Source organism: Cherax quadricarinatus, chromosome 55 (genome assembly GCF_038502225.1).
Source record: "Cherax quadricarinatus isolate ZL_2023a chromosome 55, ASM3850222v1, whole genome shotgun sequence".
NCBI lineage: Eukaryota > Metazoa > Arthropoda > Malacostraca > Decapoda > Parastacidae > Cherax > Cherax quadricarinatus.
The window spans coordinates 19,456,687-19,467,370 of NC_091346.1; the positions used below are offsets into that span (position 1 = coordinate 19,456,687).

The window sequence follows — 10,684 nt, forward strand, 5'->3', positions numbered from 1 at the left end:
CTGTTGCCATCCCAAAAACATCTATAACTCTCTCCAGACCCTCCAATCCCTCCCTCCCACTCACTAGGACAGTTGTGTCATCAACATAACCTATGATACCGGGACTCCCACCTCGTATCTCCTCCCTTACCCCCTCCTGTATGCACCTTTCCACTGCCCTATAAAACGGATTCTGTAAACATGCAAATAATATTTGTGACAACGGGCAACCCTGCCTCAATCCCCTGCCCATTTTCACATGCAACCCCACCCTCCCATTAATCTGTACACACATCCCAGCTCCCCGATATAAAGTACGTGCCCAATTCACAATGTCCTCCCCGAACCCCTGCCGCTCCATGATTCTCCACAGAGCCTCCCTCTCAACACTGTCATATGCCGTTCTCCAATCCAACGCCAATACCCCTCGTTCCCCCTCTTGCAGACCCTCAATAAACCTTCTAATAACCCCATGCCCCTCATACATTGATCTCCCCGGAATCCCATATTGACCCCTCACTATTACCTTTCCAATGACCTTTTTTATACGATTTCCCAAAATTTTTGCAAAAAGTTTGTAGTCTGCACACATGAGTGATATCATCCGGTAATCTCTCACTGTGCACTGACTTTCACCCTTTGGCACCAAAACTACTAGCGCTGTCGCCTGCAAAGGTCCCAACGCACCCCTCTCTTTTACGATATTAAATAATTGCACCAAAAAATCTTTTAATATTCCCCAATGCTGTTTGTAAAACTCCGTAGGCAGCCCATTTATCCCCGGCGCCTTACCCCTGCTCATACTCATTAAAGCCGTCCACACCTCTTCCTCCACAATAGGCCCCTGTAACTGTTCCCTGTCGTCCCTGTCCAGTACACGCCACACCCATCCCCCTGTCTCTCTTAAAGCCCCCTCTCTCACACCCACACTCCTCATATGTGCACTAAGCCAAGCATCAACATACCCTCCCATCCCCTCCGTCGTCACCAAATCTTGTCCCTCCCTATACCCCTCGATGTCCTCAAGAACTCTCAAACCCACCATTTCCATTGCAATGGGCCAGCGCCCCTGCCCTCGCAGGACACACGCCGATGGTCTATCACCCCACATGACCTCCTCCAACCCCCTTAAAACCCTTGCCGCATCAAACCTCTCATTTTGCACTTCCATTAGGCATTCCTTCACTCCCTTTATGTCAGCCACTGGGGCTCCCATCCCCCCCCTTCCTCTCTCATAATACTCCCTTAACTGCCCCTCAAGATACCTAATAAGCCCATAAGCCAACTGATTCTCGTGCCTTCCCTGTCGGACATAGAACTCTCGAATCCTCATCTTCGCCGTCACATCCCACCATCTCAACACATCCCCATTGACTTCCATCCCCTCCCATAAGCCTTTCCACCATTGTGCAAATAGGACCCTCCCCTCAACATCTTGAAGCAACCGAACATTCAATTTCCAATAACTCTTATACCTGTTCGGCCGACCCTCCCATCCCAAATCCACCAAAACACCTCTATGATCAGAAAAAAAGACATCCAAAACCCTTACACTCCGCACCACTGCTTTCCTTGTCACGTATATCCTGTCCAGCCGTGCAGCATACCCCTGCCTCACAAAGGTGTGCTGCACCTCCCACGCTGCCCCCCCCTCCACATCCACCAACCCCACCCCGGTTAACAGGTCTCTCAGAACGCCAGAACAATATCCTGCTCCCCTAGGTTCCACATCCTTGCGGCGTATAACGCAATTCCAGTCCCCTCCCACCACAGCTAATGCTGGAAGCGACCTTAAGTGATACACCAACACTTCACGTACAAACTCATTCTTCACTCGACTGTCCCCCTCCGCCGGACCATAAACACACACAAAAGACATCTTATCTCTTCCCCATGTCCCATCCACTCTTATAACCCTCCCCTCACCCCCTCCTCACAATGATGTACAGTAAACGGGCTAGCCTCCCTCACCAAAATAGCCACTCCTCCTTTCAATCTCGTTGAGTGTGCCGCATATACAGTATACCCCTCAATCATCAACATGCAACCCAGCTTGTGGTTGTGCTCTTGCACAAACACTACATCTACACCATACCTAATGAGCATCTCATGAAACCATACACACTTCCTAGAATTTTTCAGACCATTAACATTTATAGAGAGACTCTTGAATTTGTCAATGGAGGTTTTCCTTTACGTATTGCACCACCTTTATCCCCCTTCCCCTTTATATGCCCTTGATCTTCAATCACCATTCTGTGATCTGCTTTCACATGCCCCTTGCTCCTGGACCCCCCAGGTCCATGCTCAACCACTTCAGCCCAAACCTTTTTGCCCGTACGCTGTGCCGGAGTGAGCACATCGTCCACGTCCGAGGGCACTGCCGCTCTTTTCCGTGACACTTGAGCCTTTCTCCCCGCCTCCACCCGGAAGCCATCCCCGTGCACTTCCGCCACCACCGTGCCAATTTGCAACCCAGCCTCAACCTGGGTCTCTGACATGCCTCTCCCCCTCTCACCACCTGGAACCCCAGCAGCATCCAGGGCACCCACAAGCCCCTCAACTGTGACCTCTCCTGGGGTCCCTAACAGGTCGTGGAGGACTGAATCAATGGTAGCCTCCACGGCCCTGTCCTCACCCAGCGACACCATATCTTTGGTCTCCGGTGCCTGCCCGGTAGTGCGTGACTCTCTCGGAAGAATTACACACTCTTCCTCCCTCAAGGCCTCCTCGACCTCCACACTCCAAGCCTTGTTCAAGCAAACCGACTCAGGTCGTGCCAAATTCAACATCTCAAGGTCCTCTGATGCCTCCTTATGCTGCTCCTTTGCCTGTATACCCTGTTGTTTAACACATTGTGCAGCAATGTGATCATAGGCACTGCATAATCGACAGGTACGTCGTTGCCCTGCGTAAGTCACCATTACTTGAGTCCTGAAGTCTTCTAGGAAAATATAGGAAGGAATAGGATGCCTCAATGTCATTTTTAAGGAAAAACTTCCTTCAGGCATCCCAGAATACGATCCTTCCTTCCATTTCCCCAATGTCGCCATATGAACAGTCCCAAACTTCTCGAAGACGGCACGTAGGTCTGCCTCATCAGCCTCAAAGGGTACATTTCTGATCTTCACCCACGTATAATGGCGGGACACATCATGTAGCCTTACCGTCACTGCAGGATTCACTGGTACACAAAGATCTTGGAACCTGGCGACTATGTCCTCATATACACTTGCATTGAGAAATTTCACAAAAATTCTATATGCCCCATTCAAGGCTACACCATACAGCTCTTCGTTGGCAATGCCGTATGTGTCCCTGATGATGGCAGGTAATAAAACTTGAGCTGAGTGGGCATGCACAGCCCCACGCACCACTTCTATGCCGACAGTGTTTACCCTTCTTCTTGCCTGCTGCGCCATTTTGAGAAAACCAAGTTGTCACCGGCTGACAGCAGAGGGCAGGCTCAGCTCACGTCTGCTCGTCCCAGAGGTTGAGCGACGAATGTCTGGGTGCCATTACCCAGAGATGTTTCACCAGCACAGCAAACTTCATGAATCTAATACCGAGACATATTGGAACTAGTAAATGAATTTGTGAAATGCAGCAGTTTAAGACGTGGTCACATGTGGGCAGAAAATATTCTTCGTGCCAAGATTCCATGGTGTTACTGTGCCACACAAGTATCACTAGACTTAGTGCTACAGATGTAAAATCCTTGATGCCCTGAGTTCTCCTTTATGCAGTCCTTGGACAATATGCGATTACGCTAACGAACGAAATTGAACTTTTTTTAATCCAATTCAGAACCCAAATTGGTTGTTTTAAGTTAATGCGATAATCACAAATTACAGTGTGCTTAGCGTCTATGATGTAAGGCTTTATGGAATCTCATGGTCAATATTTTGACTATTTAAGATTGAAGAGCCACAAGATATAAGTTACCTAACAGTCATAGGTATTATATTATGCAAAGATTTTAAGTGTGGTTATTACGAACACAGGTAATGAATGACTTGTAAGACCTGGTCGTAATGGAAATGGAAGCAAACCCCTGGCTGTCTTTAAGAAGGCACTGGACAGGTACCTAAAGTCAGTACCTGACCAACCGGGCTGTGGTTCGTACGTCAGCTTGCGTACGGCCAGTAGTAACAGCCTGGTTGATCAGACCTTGATCCACCGTGAGGCTTGGTCTCAGACCAAGCCGCGGGGGCGTTGACCCCCAAAACCCTCTCCAGGTAAACAAATTCAGCAGTAGACTATAATGTACGTATTTGCCTTCACCTATTATATACAGGTATGTACACTATGTACAGTATATGCAGATAGAATAAAAAGTGTACACCACTGTGACAGATGGCAAAGCAGAAGCCAGAGAGAGAGAGAGTACACGGTACTCAACCAGCAGGTAGGCAAGTCTGCCAATGCTTACCGCAGGTGAACTACGTTGCTTCAGCTTTGGCGGGCTTATCTGTGATTGGCCAATGAACCAATGTACTGATTAAACAATAGGTACCCTACTGATCGTTAAACCCTTAGCACCCAGTTCGCTGGTTGGGAGGCAGCCTATATGGAAGTGTGACATAAGTGGAATAAATTGTAACATACTCTTTGCATACCACAGTGGTGCTTACAATGACAAAACCTAATGTTGCTTAATCTAAATTCATTATATCCATGCATAACAAAAATTTCTATGCAGTCATACAAGAATATTAACATCACAGTTTTCAGGTTTCTTATGTTCAGTTTGGCTCTCCCGCACCAGCATCCATCAGTAGTCGGTCATCAAACTGATCCTCAGGTTCCCCTGATATATCCTTTCTATGATGACTGTCTTGTGGTGAAATCGCTCATGGTGGGGTTCTCCTACAATGTCCCAAAACTAGTTAGAAACATACGCCTTTACATGTGAATTGAAACCATTGTTGGCCAATGATATCATTTTTTTTTTAGAGCTGGGCCAAAAATCGCATTTTTATTACACATTGAATTTGGGGTGCATCGGTAGGCTTTGGGAAGGCCTTGATCAAATGACCGAAAGCTCCACTGAGTTGGTTATCACAAAGAACAGATTGAGGGAGAGTTTGTCCGTTGTAGATTTACAGAGTTGCAGAGGAGTGGAACAGACTCCCTGGTTGCGTCACTGAGGCGAGAACTTTGGCCAGCTTTAAATGTAGGTTGGACGGGTACATGCGTGGGTGTGGTTAAGTGTAAGTTGGACCTGCCTAGCATGCATCTGCCTGAGGAGTTGTAACTCTTGCTAACACCTTCCAGATGTGTTTTAATTCTTGCTAAAACCCTCCAGAGGTGTTTTGGCTCTTGCTAACACCTTCCAGACGTGTTCTAACACCTTCCAGATGTCTTTTAACTCTTCCAGATGTGTTTTAACTCTTGCTAACACTTCCAGATATGTTCTAATTCTTGCTAACACTTCCAGAAGTGTTCTAATTCTTGCTAACACGTTCCAGAGGTGCTCTAACCCCAGGTGTTCAAACGATGCAACGTTCATAAATTCTCTATTTTTTTACGGTGTCTGCCAACAAAGACAGCATCACCGCTGGCATTACGTAATGTTTCACCATTACTGATGTTGTGAGAATTAGACGGAATTCAGGAGACAAGGTGGCTTAGTCAGCGTCCACTTACCACAAGTGGAGAGGTTAGAACCTAATTCTGGTGATTACACCGTCTGGTGGCTGATGTCTCTCACTGGTGGATGATGTGTCTCATTGTTGGCGGATTATGTCTTTCACTGTGTGGTGGATGATGTCTCTCACTGTTTGGTAGATGATGTCTTTCACTGTCTGGTGGATGATGTCTCTCACTGGTGGACGATGTGTCTCACTGTTTGGTGGATGATGTCTCACCGTTTGGTGAATGATGTCTCTCACGAGTAGATGATGCCTTTCACTGTCTGGTGGATGATGTCTCTCAATGGTGGATGATCTTTCTCACTGTCTGGTGGATGATGTGTCTCATTGTTTCGTGGATGATGTCTCTCACTGGTAGATGTCTCTCACTGGTGGATAATGCCTCACTGGTAGGTAATGTCTCTCACTGGTGGATAATGTCTCTCATTGGTAGGTAATGTCTCTCACTGGTGGATACTGCCTTTCACTGTCTGGTGGATGATGTCTCTCACTGTTTGGTGGATAATGTGTCTCACTATTTGGTGGATGATGTCTCTCACTGTCTGGTGGATGAGTATACTTTGACCTCTGTTTCAGGGATGAAAGTATACTTGACAGGTGGCCAACATTCTTGACAGGTGGCCAACATTCTTGACAGGTGGCCAACATTCTTGACAGGTGGCCAACATTCTTGACAGGTGGCCAACATTCTTGACAGGTGGCCAACATTCTTGACAGGTGGCCAACATTCTTGACAGGTGGTGAACATTCTTGACAGGCAGCCAGCATTCTTGACAGGTGGCCAACATTCTTGACAGGTGGTGAACATTCTTGACAGGCAGCCAACATTCTTGACAGGCAGCCAACATTCTTGACAGGTGGCCAACATTCTTGACAGGTGGTGAACATTCTTGACAGGCAGCCAACATTCTTGACAGGTGGTCAAAATTCTTGACAGGTGGTCAACATTCTTGACAGGTGGCCAACATTCTTGACAGGCGGCCAACATTCTTGACAGGTGGTCAACATTCTTGACAGGTGCTCAACATTCTTGACAGGTGGCCAACATTCTTGATAGGTGGCCAACATTCTTGACAGGTGGCCAACATTCTTGACAGGTGGCCAACATTCTTGACAGGTGGTCAACATTCTTGACAGATGGTCAACATTCTTGACAGGTGGTCAACATTCCTGACAGGTGGCCAACATTCTTGACAGGTGGCCAACATTCTTGACAGATGGTCAACATTCTTGACAGGTGGTCAACATTCTTGATAGGTGGCCAACGTTCTTGACAGGTGGCCAACATTCTTGATAGGTGGCCAACATTCCTGACAGGTGGCCAACATTCTTGACAGGTGGCCAACATTCTTGACAGGTGGCCAAAATTCTTGACAGGTGGTGAACATTCTTGACAGGCAGCCAGCATTCTTGACATGTGGCCAACATTCTTGACAGGTGATGAACATTCTTGACAGGCAGCCAACATTCTTGACAGGCAGCCAACATTCTTGACAGGTGGCCAACATTCTTGACAGGTGGTGAACATTCTTGACAGGCAGCCAACATTCTTGACAGGTGGTCAACATTCTTGACAGGTGGTCAACATTCTTGACAGATGGCCAACATTCTTGACAGGCGGCCAACATTCTTGACAGGTGGTCAACATTCTTGACAGGTACTCAACATTCTTGACAGGTGGCCAACATTCTTGATAGGTGGCCAACATTCTTGACAGGTGGCCAACATTCTTGACAGGTGGCAACATTCTTGACAGGTGGTCAACATTCTTGACAGGTGGTCAACATTCTTGACAGGTGGTCAACATTCCTGACAGGTGGCCAACATTCTTGACAGGTGGCCAACATTCTTGACAGATGGTCAACATTCTTGACAGGTGGTCAACATTCTTGATAGGTGGCCAACGTTCTTGACAGGTGGCCAACATTCTTGATAGGTGGCCAACATTCCTGACAGGTAGCCAACATTCTTGACAGGTGGCCAACATTCTTGACAGGTGGCCAACATTCTTGACAGGCGGTCAACATTCTTGACAGGTGGTCAACATTCTTGACAGGTGGCCAACATTCCTGACAGGTGGTCAACATTCTTGACAGGTGGCCAACATTCTTGACAGGTGATGAACATTCTTGATAGGCAGCCAACATTCTTGACAGGTGGCCAACATTCTTGACAGGCGGTCAACATTCTTGACAGGTGGTGAACATTCTTGACAGGTGGCCAACATTCTTGACAGGTGGTCAACATTCTTGACAGGCGGCCAACATTCTTGACAGGCGGCCAACATTCTTGACAGGTGGCCAACATTCTTGACAGGTGGCCAACATTCTTAACAGGTGGTGAACATTCTTGATAGGCAGCCAACATTCTTGACAGGTGGTCAACATTCTTGACAGGTGGTCAACATTCTTGACAGGTGGCCAACATTCTTGACAGGCGGTCAACATTCTTGACAGGTGGTCAACATTCTTGACAGGTGGCCAACATTCCTGACAGGTGGCCAACATTCTTGACAGGTGGCCAACATTCTTGACAGGTGGTGAACATTCTTGATAGGCAGCCAACATTCTTGACAGGCGGCCAACATTCTTGACAGGTGGCCAACATTCTTGACAGGCGGCCAACATTCTTGACAGGTGGCCAACATTCTTAACAGATATAGTCGGAATTATCAATAAGTAAGCTTATTTAGGTAAACATAATTACAGTCACAAATTATCATACACAGTAACATATGTGTCAACTAAGTTAGTAAGTAAGTAAGTTTATTCAGGTATGCACAAATACAGTTACATAGAATTATCATACATAGCAGCATGTGTGTAGAGAACCTGGGATAACCCAAAAAAGTCAGAGTGACTTATTTCCATTGTGGTCCTTTTACCTTATTATTATAATATAAAGGTTATAATATTTTCTTATTATTCTATAATGAAGATAACATCTTATTATCATACTAAAAAGACTATCTACTTCACGAGGGTCATTAAGACTATCTACTACACGAGGGTCATTAAGACTATCTACTACACGAGGGTCATTAAGACTATCTACTACACGAGGGTCATTAAGACTATCTACTACACGAGGGTCATTAAGACTATCTACTACACGAGGGTCATTAAGACTATCTACTACACGAGGGTCATTAAGACTATCTACTACACGAGGGTCATAAAGACTATCTACTACACGAGGGTCATTAAGACTATCTACTACACGAGGGTCATTAAGACTATCTACTACACGAGGGTCATTAAGACTATCTACTACACGAGGGTCATTAAGACTATCTACTACACGAGGGTCATTAAGACTATCTACTACACGAGGGTCATTAAGACTATCTACTACACGAGGGTCATTAAGACTATCTACTACACGAGGGTCATTAAGACTATCTACTACACGAGGGTCATTAAGACTATCTACTACACGAGGGTCATTAAGACTATCTACTACACGAGGGTCATTAAGACTATATACTACACGAGGGTTATTAAGACTATCTACTACACGAGGGTCATTAAGACTATCTACTACACGAGGGTCATTAAGACTATCTACTACACGAGGGTCATTATATCTAACACGACTATATCTACTACACGAGGGTCATTAAGACTATCTACTACACGAGGGTCATTAAGACTATCTACTACACGAGGGTCATTAAGACTATCTACAATACGAGGGTCATTACTAGGAATAAGGTAAAATTTACACGTATGTTAGCTAAAAAATAGAAAATAATTCCCCTCCCTTTCTGTAGCTACATTCATCAGACACAAACTACAAACCAGGATAACTCAAAACTCTTATTTCCATTAGGGTCCTTGTATTACCTTATTATTTAAGCCCCATTAGCCAACTCAGTAGTGGAGACAAGTGTGCGCGTGTGAATCATGAATGAAATCAAATTTAGGAATCATTTTTAAACAATATTTTTGAAGTAGTTGGTAGATAAAGTTTTTCTTTCAATCTTGTGATGGAGAGTTCATTATTTTTGACCTCTTATCTGCATGGAGTTTCTACCCGGGATCTGTCGACCACTTGAAATATCAATGAGATATATATATATATATATATATATATATATATATATATATATATATATATATATATATATATATATATATATATATTTTGCTCTATATAGATGTTGCAGCTCTCAGAGGGTTTAATATTTATAATAATAATAATAATAATAATAATAATAATAATAATCTTTATTTCTACATGTACAACGTACACGGACCACAGCTAACATCACGGACATACTATATAGAAAGCCCCTTATTATGCTGAGCATTTCTGGCAAATTAGATTAATTTTGTCCCACAGGATGCGACCCACACCAGTCGACTAACACCCAGGTACCTACTTGGTGAACGGGGACATTAGAAAACACGCCCAGTGTTTCCACCCGGCCGGGGATCAAACCGCAGATATGTGAGTTTATCCAGGTGCAAGTATACATAAATCCAGTTACATAAATTATCATACGTAGAAGCATGTAATAATTTCTACACATATATAATGCAACTATTAAAGATTTGGCTGCATCACTGACGTATTATTTAGAAAATTCCTGGCTATGTAGAACATGTCTGGCAACTTAGATTAATCTTGTCCCTTCAGGATGCGACTCACAGCAGCCACCTAACACCCAGGTCCCTACTTACTGCTAGGTGAACAGGTACAGCAGGTGTAATGTAACATACCCAACGTTTCACCCGTGGCTGGGATCGATCCTGGACCCTCAGTCTTAACAATCCAAAGACAGTCATTGTCCTGCAACACTGTAGCCACAACTACGTCAGGGTGACAGGTGTCTCTGGGTTTCCCATGTTCTCTCTCTCACTAGAGTCAGTAGGGGAGACTGCTATAAACTGATCTAACTGGTTCTAGCTAAGTTACCCCTCAACAACGTACCTCGCTGCTGGTGAAGAGTTCTTCATTAAGGAAATCAGAGCTATTCTCTCCTCCAATTTCCCAGGACTACTGGAAAACGTCATCACTGGATACCAGGGACGTGAAAAAAAACCTTG

The 10,684-nt window shown here is 45.1% G+C and overlaps 1 protein-coding gene across 1 annotated transcript in view; it reads right to left on the minus strand.

Annotated features, from left to right (window-relative positions):
• The window catches only part of LOC128698935 (monocarboxylate transporter 10-like protein kar), a gene marked incomplete at its 3' end in the record, with an annotated part of 184,905 nt that extends 174,443 nt beyond the window's left edge, over positions 1-10,462 (minus strand). Inside the window, 1 exon segment of the mRNA XM_070096889.1 lies at positions 10,358-10,462.
• Between the last annotated feature and the right edge of the window lie 222 nt (positions 10,463-10,684).